Source organism: Carica papaya, chromosome 1, assembly GCF_054855325.1.
Source record: "Carica papaya isolate Zhongbai chromosome 1, ASM5485532v1, whole genome shotgun sequence".
Lineage (NCBI taxonomy): Eukaryota > Viridiplantae > Streptophyta > Magnoliopsida > Brassicales > Caricaceae > Carica > Carica papaya.
This window is the reverse complement of record NC_142309.1, coordinates 27,186,075-27,199,574: the sequence shown is the minus strand read 5'-3', so window position 1 is coordinate 27,199,574 and position 13,500 is coordinate 27,186,075. Positions and strand designations below refer to the sequence as shown.

At 29.2% G+C, this 13,500-nt stretch overlaps 1 long non-coding RNA gene across 2 annotated transcripts; it reads left to right on the top strand.

Moving 5' to 3' along the window:
• Nucleotides 1-2,441: 2,441 nt before the first annotated feature.
• Nucleotides 2,442-8,305, top strand: LOC110826007 (uncharacterized). Of its 2 annotated transcripts, XR_015813111.1 has the most exons (5): nt 2,442-4,358; nt 4,425-5,817; nt 7,421-7,463; nt 7,692-7,861; nt 8,034-8,305. It is a non-coding gene; the product is annotated as an uncharacterized LOC110826007 (long non-coding RNA). The 2 variants fall into 2 exon arrangements; XR_015813104.1 differs by having other exon boundaries at nt 4,425-7,463.
• Nucleotides 8,306-13,500: the final 5,195 nt, after the last annotated feature.

The window sequence follows — 13,500 nt, the reverse complement described above, 5'->3', positions numbered from 1 at the left end:
TAATGTTATGAACTAGACATTGATTGATTTTTTATGTATTGAAGTTATTAACTACTAGTAAGTTTGTGGAGGTAAGTTCTTGTTTGATTTTAGCTATAAGATAGTGGTAAATTATCGTTTTAAGGTAAGCTAGAGGAGAAAAAAAATATTGCATATGTAAGTGACTTTCTTTTGGATCTAATTCTGAAAGATAATACATATTTTGAATACAATAACAGTTAAAAATAATTTGTAATTGAAAAAAAATTTGACAAATAAAAGTATCAAGTAAAAATAGTTTATAAGATGACATCACTAATAGAACATGAAAAAGAGTTTGTAACATCGGAGTTAGGCAGCAGTTTAATATACCTCGCAATAAATATACTCATTTACTGCATTAAGTGTGTGTATTGGACCCTAATAGTTTATGTAATGTGGCCTCCGAAAGTATTGCACAATGCTGCATTTGCAATGAAAAAATAAATTTTTTTGGCACTCGAACTAAATCTACTGCAATATTATATCCATGAATTTTTCAACTACCTAATTTAATAAAAAAATACAAAATGTAGATGGAGAGCCAAGCTTTCTTACTTCATTAAAAAACTATTACGGTGTAAGTGACAAAGAAATTTTAAATTAAAGATTTATCACGTGTTAACTTTACTTATATTTAGATTGGAGGATTATTTTATTTTAAGAGTTTAATTTTTAAAAATCTATAAAGTACTAGTGATAGGCAAGAAAGTCTTTGTTTTATTTTAGCTCTAATACATTGGTCGGTTAGTATTGCTCTAAGATATTCGATGTAATTGGTGTTTTAAGATGACTTGAATCATTTTGTAGGTTTTTGGAGGTAGATGACTTTCTTTTATATGGTTTAATGTTTTGCTCATAGCGTGTTGTTAGAAAGATGGTGGTTGTTGGTTATTATGTGGTATCATCCATAGTGAATGTTTGAAGGATGTCCATTGGAATATTATTTTTCAGTTATGAAAAGTGAACTTAGGGATTAGTGCTTAAGAAAAAGAAATGTTTGGTAAATTTACAACATTAGCTATATGTCAAAAATACTGTTGGAAGAGTTGCAAGTGATAACTATTAGAGAACTCTGATTTAAATTTATAGTATATTTATTTGATATTTGAATCCAATGAATGTTTGTCTTATGAATTGAGATGATCTAGGATTTTGACTACTAATTGCTTAGAAATGAGTAAACAAAAGTGAATGATAAAATGACAATAAATCCTAAATATCAGCTTATAGAATGAACATATCATTTTTACATTCGTATGAATTGAAATGATTATAAATCGACAAAATTAGTATTATTAGCTTAGTGAATTTCTTTTATATGTACATTAACGTAGTAGTACTCAAAAGACGATTTTAAATATTATACTGAGAATAATAAAATTGTCATCTTTTGATGTTTGTTCTTTATTTTAGTCGTTTTTTTTAATTTTGAAGTTTCAATATCCGTTTTTTCATGCCAAACTATGCATATGTTACTTTTAATTATTTGGTTCTCTTCTTATTTAAATTATAATGTAGAAAAATCTTATTTATTTATAAAAAGATATGTTTATTGTTCTCTTTTAATGCTTGTTACCCATGGTTCTAGTTGATTTTTTTTTATATTTCAATTTTGGTACGCGTAGTTCCCATGAAAAATTATCTATATGTTCTATTTATTTGTTAATGATTTTTTACTTCTTTGAATTATAATATTAACGAATCTTTGTTATTTACAAATTGATTTACTCATTTTTATTTGCTTATTGTTGATTTCAAACTCCAAAGATGAGGTAAATAATCATGTACCCAATATTTTGTTTTTGCTTAGCTAGTTAAAACAATTAGCTCTTGTTATTATGTGACTCTTTAGACAAAAAATTTAAAATAGTCCGGTTGTTTGTTTTGCATTTTTTTTTATTTCATTGATATCATTGTTTTGTTACTTGAGTGGTCTGGACTCCTCTGCATTTTTATCTTTTTTTTTGTCCTATTTTTAATTAGCATGCAGTGGTTGGTGTCCATATTTATCATATATGAAATATATTACTTTTCTCCAAATGTGTGGTTGAGATATTGTTGCTTTAATGCATATAGAGAACTAAAAAAGTATATATGTTTTGATTGTATTAAATAATTGATTAAATTAATTATTTAAAAAATTGTAAAAAAATATCATAGTTAATTATTTATATTCTAACATAAATTATTAAAATTTATTACAAAATTATATTTATCCGCTTTAAATTTATTTATTTTTATTTTCTTTCAGTAATAATTAATAAAAAAAAATCATCTACAAGGGAGTCTTTTTCATTTTTCTGTCAAATTTTTTTAATTTTTTCTATTTCCCAGTAAAATTCACTCACATTTTTTTAGAATTAATTACTAAGTGTTTATCACACATTCTTCACATTCTTATTTATGCTATTTTACTTTAATTTTTTTTTTAATTTATTATCTCTTTCTTAATAACTACAGTTTTCTATTATAAAGATATTTTAATTTTTTATAAAATATAACCAAAATTTAAAACAACACCCTAAGCCTGGGCTCCGTGTAGTTTAACTTTTTTAACGCAGTAGTTGCTTTTTTCTTTTTCTTTTCTTTAAAAAGTTTTTTAAAAAACAAATTGACCGTTGTGTTATGCTTGTCGGCGTCCTTTTAACGCAGTCTGAATTTCTTTATCTCCCCTTTAAAAGCAAACTGACCGTGCGATTAGATTAAAACCCCACAAAAGTTTTCCAATTCTCCTCTTCAGACCACCTTCTTCCTTTCTTTCGTCTTTCTTTTACTTTCAAAAAGTTTTCAACGTTCTTTGTTTTCAGATCTGGCCTTGCCCAGAGAGAAGGAGAGAGATACAAGCACAAAAGAGAGAGAGAAAAAGGGGAAAAAGACAGAAACGAGGTCTGAAACCCCTCCATTCTCTTCAATGTGGAGAGGGAAAGAAAAGAATATCAGAAAGAGGTAAGGAAGAAGATGGTAGAAAACAAATTAGAATGGTAATCTTTCTAGCATTCTATTTCTTTTTCAGTTTCTTGAGAGCAAAGAATCAAATAGAGAAAGAAAAGAAGAACAAAGAAAGAAGGAAAAAAAAAGAAGATCGAAAAGAAGATAGATAGGTTTCTCTTAAAGACCCAACACTGCCTAGTCATTCTGTTAAATTTCAATCTCTCTTGTTCTCACAAGCCTTGCCCAGAGAGAAGTTGAGAAGTACGAGCATAGCAGAGAGAGAATAAGGGGAAAAAAAAGAAGATCGAAAAGAAGATATATGGGTTTCTCTTAAAGACCCAACACTACTTAGTCATTCTGTTAAATTTCAATCTCTCTTGTTCACAAGCCTTGCCCAGAGAGAAGGTGAGAAGTACGAGCATAGCAGAGAGAGAAAAAGGGGAAAAAGACAGAAACGAGCAGACATGGATCTGCAATAGTTGCTTTTTTCTTTCTTTTTCTTTTCTTTAAAAAGTTTTTTAAAAAACAAATTGACCGTTGTGTTATGCTTGTCGGCGTGCGCAGTCTGAATTTCTTTATTTTCCCTTTAAAAGCAAACTGACCGTGCGATTAGATTAAAACCCCACAAAAGTTTTCCAATTCTCCTCTTCAGACCACCTTCTGCCTCTCTTTTACTTCCAAAAAGTTTTCGACGTTCTTTGTTTCCAGATCTGGCCTTGCCCAGAGAGAAGGAGAGAGATACAAGCACAAAAGAGAGAGAAAAAGGGGAAAAAGACAGAAACGACCAGACATGGATCTGAAACCCCTCCATTCTCTTCAATGTGGAGAGGGAAAGAAAAGAATATCAGAAAGAGGTAAGGAAGAAGATGATAGAAAACAAATTAGAATGGTCATCTTTCTAGCATTCTATTTCTTTTTCAGTTTCTTGAGAGCAAAGAATCAAATAGAGAAAGAAAAGAAGAACAAAGAAAGAAGGAAAAAAGAAGATCGAAAGGAAGATAGATAGGTTTCTCTTAAAGACCCAACACTGCCTAGTCATTCTGTTAAATTTCAATCTATCTTGTTCACAAGCCTTGCCCAGAGAGAAGGTGAGAAATACAAACATAATTGAGAGAGAAAAAGGGGAAAAAGACAGAAACGAGCAGACATGGATCTGAAACTCTCCGTTCTCTTCAAGGGAGATCGAAAAGAAGATCGATGGGTTTCTCTTCAAGACCCAACACTACTTATTCATTCTGTTAAATTTCGATCTCTCTTGTTCACAAGCCTTGCCCAGAGAGAAGGTGAGAAGTACGAGCATAGCAGAGAGAGAAAAAGGGGAAAAAGACAGGAACGAGCAGACATGGATCTGAAACTCTCCAATTCTCTTCAATGTGGAGAGGGAAAGAAAAGAATATCTGAAAGAGGTAAGGAAGAAGATGATAGAAAACAAATTGAACTGTCCTCTTTCTAACATTCTATTTCTTTTTCAGTTTACTGGGAGTAAAGAGCCAAATAGAGAAGGAAAAGAAGAGCAAAGAAAGAGGGAAGAAGAAGATCGAAAGAAGAGATATGTCTTTCTCTTCAAAGACCCAACGGTAGCCGGAGGTATTTTTACTTATCTCTTAATATTGGTAGGTGATCATTCATGGAGTTTATTTTTATTTGGTTCTCCTTTCATGAAGTTGGCATAAGTGATTTAGTCTCTCTTAATCTGGGTTTACATAAATCTTTTTTTTTTTAAATTTCTTTTTACAGTTTGTCTTCTTATTTATTTATTCTTCTTATTTAATGTTTTTAGTTTTCATAAATTTGTTTTGTTATGTGTAGCATCTGTTCTTAACTAACTAACTAATTGTTTCTTAGCATCAGTTATTTTCAACTATATCTGTAATGAGGAATAATGAATTGGTTCTCTGTCTCTCTCTGTGTTCTCTTCTCTCTTTTGTTCTCTCTTTGTCTGTTTCTCACTCTCTCTGCACTTCTCTCTTTGTTTGCTACATTCCAAACCCTAAAAGCCCTCTTCCTAAATTTCACACATAACATATTTCTAAATTAATTCGAGTTCTTTCTTGTTATAAACATTGCAGCAGGTTTCTTAACTGGGGAGATGTTGTTTTTCTTATTCCTTTTTACCATGATTTATAGACTTGAAATTTACTCAAAAGATAGCAGCAGTTTCTTGTTTTTTCATTTAAATATTCCAATTTAGCTTTAATAATTTTACAGACAAACAAACTATCTTCTGGAATTTGATTTAGTAGGTTCTGTTTTTTATGGAGTTTGCAAAGTTGATATTTTGGTCTCTGTTTCTAAGTACATTTGACACGTTCCTTTGAGACCCAGGTAGGTTGGGAATAGAATATTAATGCTGTGGATATTCCATAGTTATATGCTAATGTATGAATCAAATATGAACATATTACCCTTTTCCGATTGAGGGAACTTTCGAAAAGAAGAATTGCTTGATTGATTACCCTCCCAAAGTATTCAGAGTATTCGGGTTTTCTTGAAAACTAACAGCGTAAAAATGTTACAGCAATAATAAATATATTAAAAATAAAAGCAAGAATAACGATTGGATTTGGAGCTCTATTGCATAGATGGTAATCTAGTCTTTTTTAATTTTCTAACTTATCATTTCTTTCACAATCTAAAACTTCTTAAAAAACTATTTTATCTTGTGAACTTTCCTTTAAATATTTTCATAATTAGAAATATTTTCTAAAGTGTCGCATATTTTTCATTTATGCTTTCAATTGTTGCAATATTTGTTTTTTCAGTATGATGAGATGTTCCCTTCACTATTCAGTGATCTTCCTAATATATTTCCTCCACACCTGTCGACATGGGCTAGTGAACTTTGGCACTGAAATAGCATGAAAGGTATGTCCGCAGACGGGAAGCTGAGAACTTGCTCAATTCCAGTTGGTGGCTTTCTTTTGAATCTAATTCTAAAAGATAATACATAGTTTGAATACAATAACAGTTAAAAGTAATTTGTAATTGAAAGAAAAGTTTGGTAAATAAAAGTATCAAGTAAAGATAGTTTATAAGATAACATCACTAGTAGAACATGAAGAAGAGTTTGGAGCATCGGAGTTAGGCAGTAGGTTAATACACCTCGAAATAAATATACTTATTTGCTGCATTAAGTGTGTGTATTGGATCCTAATAGTTTATGTAATGTGGCTTGTGAACGTATTGCAAAAATGCTGCACTTGCACTGAAAAAACAATTTTTTTTGGCACCCAAAATAAATCTACTGCAAGATTATATCAATGAATTTTTCAACTACATAATTTAATAAAAAAAATGCGAAATGTAGATGGAGAGCTAAGTTTCCTTACTTCATTAAAAAATTAATAGTTTTTAAAATACATAAAATTCTGCGACTGAAAAATTCTAACTTAAAGATTTATCACATGTTAGCTTTACTTTAGATTTAGATTGGAGGATTATTTTATTTTAAGAGTTTAATTTTTACAAACTTATAATTTAGAGTTATCGTTCATTTTCTTATTTTGAAGATCTTAGAAACCTAATAGCTTTTAAACCAAAACAAAAATTTCATTTAGCTCTTCAACTTTTTTAGCAAACAAGCATTTCAAACACAATAACGACAAACTACAACAAATAAATTACAACTATCCTTACAAACTGACAAGGAAAAAGAGTAAACTTCAAGTATCAACCCAAAAATTGAATATTTCGTTTTTAACATTTTCATGAGTTGAAATGATTATAAATTAAAACAATCTAGTATTTTTCGTCAATGAATTTCTTTGTGTGTACATTAATGTAGCAATACTTGAGGCTGTTTTTAATGTCATGCAGAGGACAACAAAATTGTCCTCTTTTAATGGTCGTTTTTAATGTCCATGTCAAGTTGTGCATATGTTATATTTAATTGCTATTGATTCTCTTCTGATTTGAATTACAACATAAAAGAGTCTTGATCATTTATAAATTGATATGCTTACTTTTGTGTAGTTGTTCTAGATTTCAAATGGTAAAAATCAGGTAAATAAACATATATTCAATAGTATGTTTTTTCTTTAACTAGTTAAAATTTTATTTCTTTGTTATTATGAAGATCTTGAGGTAAAAAGTTGAAAGGAATCTAATCATATATTATCTCTGTTTTGTTCTCTTTTCTGGGTAACATTGCTGGAAAAATGTCGGGTTATGATATATTTGTGAAATAAAAGGTTTATTTTTTAATGCTTATGACATGAATTTTATTTTTTATTACATATATTTTTTAGTATTTAGAATTATTTACTTAACTATATTCTTTTTGGTAACTTTAATATAGGACTACCGAAGGTTATTATCAATCTTAGGAATACTTTTAACGTAAATAATCATGTGTTTTTATCTTTTTGGGTAGCTAATATTTTTATATTTTGTTAGTGCGTAACTCTTTGTCAAAACGTTTAAGATGGTCCAGGCGTGTCACTTGTGTTTTGTTTTCTTTTGTTCGTAGCGCTCTTTTAGATATAGATTATGAGGAACCAGCGGAATAAGAGGTTTGTCTTTCTTCTTTTATCCTGTTTTTCAGTTTTGTTTTGTTTTTTTTTTTTCATCCTAATTTTTTCTTTAATATTTTTTAATGGAGTTGGAGAGAGTTACAACGTTATTTATTTCTGCATTATTTATCACATTAAGTTTTAAAAAGTTTTTAGATGGAGCTTCATAAGGAGATCTTCTCCATGATCATTTTAGTTAAAAAGATCTGTGGTTTGATTTGATGGCAGATAATGGTACTGGCGGAAATTCGTCTTCTTCAGTTGTAGGAGTACTTGGTCATCAGTTTCTTTTGTTTCTTCATTGTTTCTAATAATGTTGCATTTACTGAATTGGTAATTAGGATTTTGGAGCTAGACCATACAATGGTTTGGTACTATGAGCTGCTGTGTTTTAGGAGGTATCTCTTTCTTCTTGCCTTTCCCATTATATTTCTTAGATTTTGGTATGTTTGTCTTGTTTCTCGCGTCGCTGGCAAGATAACGGAGGTCATGAGCATTCTTTAAAATTGTGCTGTAAGTGATGAAAATTCAAATTTCATTTTAATGATTTTGCATATTTATTGATTGTAGCAAACCTGCGAATACTGGCTCTCTTACGCTGGCAGGCTCTCAGTATAGCCTACGGCGTGCTTTACGGTATGTGAGCAACAAAAGAGGGAGAGTGTGTACGAAGAAGAGAACCAGGAAGGCAGAGGAAGAGAGTTCGTATGAAAGTTTACCTCATGATTTTATTATCTGATTAATCAATTATTTTTATTTTTTACTAACTAATCAAACAATAATTTTTAAATTATGCTACCATAACTTAGTTGAAGGATGGATTTGAACACTAAAAACCTACATGACGCTAGATCGATATGAACAATGCAAAACAAACAAATTGTAATAAGAAACTGAAATTGGAATAAAAATACAAACAAATTCAAATAAATTAATAAATTCAAGTATATTTAAAGAAAAATCCAATTGATTTTTTTGCAATTCCACAAAAATGAAACAAACAACTAAGTTTGAGTGAAATTGTACAACAAACTAAAACAAGTAGACGCTGAAATTCTAATACAATTACAAATAAACTCAAATATAATCATAAACTCAAGTAAACTAAAACAAAAATTACATAGTAATACTTGAGATTGTTTTTAATGTTATGCAAAAGACAACAAAATTGTCCTCTTTTAATATTTTTTCTTTTTTATTTTAGTCGTTTTTTTTAATTTAAAGTTTTGAAATCTGTCCATGCCTGCATTTGTTACAATTAATTGCTATTGGTTTTCTTCTAATTTTAAAAGAGTCTTGATCATTTATAAATTGATATACTCACTTTTGTGTAATTGTTGTAGATTTCAAACGCCCAAAATCAGATAAATAAACACGTATTCAATATTATATTTTTTTCTATAGCTAGTTAAAATTTTCTTTCTTTGTTATTATAAAGATCTTTATGCAAAAAGTTTAAGAGAGTCCAATCATATATTATCTCTTTTTTGTTCTCTTTTGTGGGTAATACTACTGGAAACATGTTGGATTATAAGATATTCGTGGAACAAAAGGTTTATTTTGCTTTACTTACGATATAAATTTTATTTTCTATTATATATATATAAATATTTTTTCTATTTAGAATTATTTATTTAGCAGTATTCTTTATGTTTACTTTAATGTAGGACTACCGAAAGTTATTATTAATCTTATGGAGCACTTATAAGGTAAATAAACATGTGTGTTTATCTTTTTGGGTAATCAAAATTTTTATATTTTGTTAGTATGTAATTCTTTAGGCAAAAAGTTTAAGATGGTCCAGCAGTGTCACATGTGTTTTATTTTCTTTTGTTTGTAGATTATGAAGTATATGTGGAATAAAAGATTTGTCTTTCTTCTTTTATCATATTTTTCAGTTTAGTTTTGTTTTTTTTTAGCCTAATTTATTTTTTAAAATTTTTTGATGGAGTTGGAGAGGGTTACAACGCTATTTATTTGTGCATTATCTATCACATTAAGTTTTAAAAAGGTTTCATTTGGAGCTAAAAGGAGATCTACTCTATGATCAGTTTAGTGGAAAAGAAGATATGTGGTTCGATTTGATGGCAGATACTGGTGATGGCAGGAACTCGTTTTCTTCAGTTGCAGGAATACTTGGTCAGCGGTTTTTTTTGCTTCTTTTATCTTTCTAATAAGGTTGCATTTACTAAATTGGTAATCAGTATATTGGAGCTGGTCTATTATATAGTGGTTTGGTACTATGAGTCGCTAGGTTTTTTGAGGTATCTCTTTCTTCTTGTCTTTCACATTATATTTCCTGCATTTTGGTATGTTTGTCTTGTTTCTCGCATCGCTGGCAAAAGGAAGGAGGTCTTGATTCTTTAAAATTGTGCTGTAAGTGATGAAAATTAAATATTTATTTTAATGATTATGCATAATTACTTGTTGTAGCAAACGTGCGAATAGTGGCTGTCTTGATCATTTATAAATTGATATGCTTACTTTTGTGTAATTGTTGTAGATTTCAAACGGCAAAAATCAGATGAATAAACATGTATTCAATATTATGTTGTTTCTATAACTAGTTAAAATTTTCTTTCTTTGTTACTATGAAGATCTTTAGGCAAAAAGTTAAAGAGAGTCCAATCTTTTTTTTTTTTGTTCTCTTTTGTGGGTAACACTGCTGGAAATATGTTGGGTTATAAGATATTCGTGGAATAAAAGGTTTATTTTACTTTACTTACGATACAAATTTTATTTTGTATTTATATACATATATTTTTATATTTAGAATTATTTATTTAGCAATATTCTTTATGTTTACTTTAATGTAGGACTACCGAAGGTTATTATCAATCTTATGGAGCACTTTTAAGGTAAATAAGCATGTGTTTTTATCTTTTAGGGTAGTCAAAATTTTTATATTTTGTTAGTATGTAACTCTTTAGGCAAAAAGTTTAAGATGGTCCGGACGTGTCACTTGTATTTTATTCTTTTTTGTTGGTAGCACTCTTTTAGACGTGGATTATGAGGTATCTGTGGAATAAGAGGTTTGCCTTCCTTATTTTATTATATTTTTCAGTATAGTTTTACTTTTTTTAAGCCTAATTTATTTTTTAAAATTCAATTGATGGAGTTGGGGATAGTTACAATGCTATCTATTTCAGCATCATCCATCACGTATTCAATATTATGTTTTTTCTATAATTAGTTAAAATTTTCTTTCTTTGATACTATGATCTTTAGGTAAAAAGTTAAAGAGAGTTCGATCATATATTATCTCTTTTTTGTTCTCTTTTGTGGGTAATACTACTGGAAACATCTTGGGTTATAAGATATTCGTGGAACAAAATGTTTATTTTGCTTTGCTTGTGATATAAGTTTTATTTTCTCTTTAGAATCATTTATTTAGCAATATTCTCTATGTTTACTTTAATGTAGGACTACCGAAGGTTATTATCAATCTTAGGGAGCACTTTTAAGGTAAATAAGCATGTGTTTTTATTTTTTTGGATAGTTAAAATTTTTATATTTTGTTAGTATGTAACTCTTTAGGCAAAAAGTTTAAGATGGTACAGACGTGTCACTTGTGTTTTATTCTTTTTTGTTGGTAGCACTCTTTTAGACGTGGATTATGAGATATCCGTGGAATAAGAGGTTTGTCTTCCTTCTTTTATCATATTTTTAAGTTTAGTTTTAATTTTTTAAAGCCTAATTTATTTTTTAAATTTTTTTGATGGAGTTGGAGAGAGTTACAACGCTATCTATTTCAGCATCATCTATCACATTCTGTTTTAAAAAAGTTTTATTTGGAGCTACAAGGAGATCTACTCTACGATCACTTTAGTGGAAAAGAAGATATGTGGTTCGATTTGATGGCAGATACTGGTGATGGCGGGAACTCGTCTTCTTCGGTTGCAGGAGTACTTGGTCAGCGGTTATTTTTTATTTTTTTAATATTTCTAATAAGGTTGCATTTACTGAATTGGTAATCAGGATATTGGAGCTGGTCTGTTACACAGTTGTTTGGTACTATGAGCTGCTGTGTTTTATGAGGTATCTCTTTCTTCTTATCTTTCACATTATAGTTTCTGAGTTTTGGTATTTTTGTCTTGTTTCTCGCGTCGTTGACAAAAGGAAGGAGGTCCTGACAATTCTTCAAAATTGTGCTGTAAGTGATGAAAATTCAATTTTTGTTTTAATGATTTTGCATAATTACTTGTTGTAGCAAACCTGCGAATAGTGGCTGTCTTACTTACGCTGGCAGGGTCTCGGTATAGCTTGCGGCATGCTTTACGGTCTGTGAGCGACAAAAGAGGGAGAGTGTGTACGAAGAAGAGAACCAGAGCGACAGAAGAAGCGAGTTCGTATGAAATTTTACCTCATGGTTTTATTATCTGATTAGTCAATTATTTTTATTTTTTTACTAACTTATCAAACAATAATTTTTAAATTATGCTACTATAACTTAGTTAAAGGATGGATTTGAACACTAAAAAGCTACATGCGATAGATCGATATCAACCATGCAAAGCAAACAAATTGTAATTAGAAACCGAAATTGGAACAAAAATACAAACAAACTCAAATATAATTACAAATTTAAGTACACTGAAAGAAAAATCCAATTGATTTTTTTCGCAATTCCAAAAAAATGAAGCAAACAACTAACTCGAGCAAAATTACAACAACAAGTAGGCACTTAAATTTTAATACAATTACAAACAAACTCAAATACAATCACAAACTCAAGTAAACCAAAACAAAAATTACATTTAGCTCTTCAACTTTCTCTACAAACAAACATCTCAAACATAATAACGACAAAATACCGGTAAAAAATTACAATTACCCTTACAAACTGACAAGAAAAAAGAGTAAAACTCAAGTATCAGTCCTAAAAACGAATATCTCATTTTAATATTTGCATGAGGTTAAATGATTATAAATTGAAATAATTTAGCATTATTTCGCCAATGAATTTCTTTATGTGTACATTAACATAGCAATACTTGAGGCTGTTTTTAATATTGTGCAGAAGACAACAAAATTTTCCTCTTTTAATATTTGTTCTTCTTGATTTTAGTCGTTCTTTTTTAATTTGAAGTTTTGATATCTGTCCATGCCATGCTGTGCACATATGTTACATTTAATTGCTATTGGTTTTCTTCTTATTTTAATTACGACGTAAAAAGGCCTTGATCATTTATAAATTGATATGCTTACTTTTGTGTAGTTGTTGTAGATTTCAAACGGCAAAAATCAGGTAAATAAACATGTATTTAATATTATGTTTTTTCTATAACTAGTTAAAATTTTCTTTCTTTGCTATTATGAAAATCTTTAGGCAAAATATTGAATAGAGACCAATCATATATTATCTCTGTTTTGTTCTCTTTTTTTAGGTAACACTGCTTGAAACATATTGGGTTATAACATATACATGGAATAATAGGTTTATTTTCCTATGCTTATGACATAAATTTTATTTTCTATTACATATTTTCTTTTCTATTTAGGATTATTTACTTAGCAATATTAATTTTGTTTACTTTAATATAGGACTACCAAAGGTTATTATCAATCTTAGTTAGCACTTTTAAGGTAAATAAGCATATATTTTTATCTTTTTGGGTAGATAAAATTTATATATTTTGTTTGTGTGTAACTCTTTAGGAAAAACGTTTAAGATGGTCCAGATGTGTCACTTGTATTTTATTTTCTTTTGTTGGTGGCATTCTTTTAGATGTGAATTATGAGGTATCTATAGAATAAGAGGTTTGTCTTCCTTCTTTTATTATATTTTTCTATTTTTTTGCTTTTTTAGCCTAATTATTTTTTAAATTTTTTTGATGGAGTTGGAGAGAATTACAACGCTATCTATTTTAGCATCATCTATCACATTTAGTTTTAAAAAGTTAGTTGATGGAGCTTAAAATGGAGATCTACTGCATGATGTCGAAAAGTAGATCTGTGGTTCGATTTGATGGCATATACTGGTGATGGCGGGAACTTATTTTCTTCGATTGCAGGAGTGGTCAATAGTTTCTTTTAA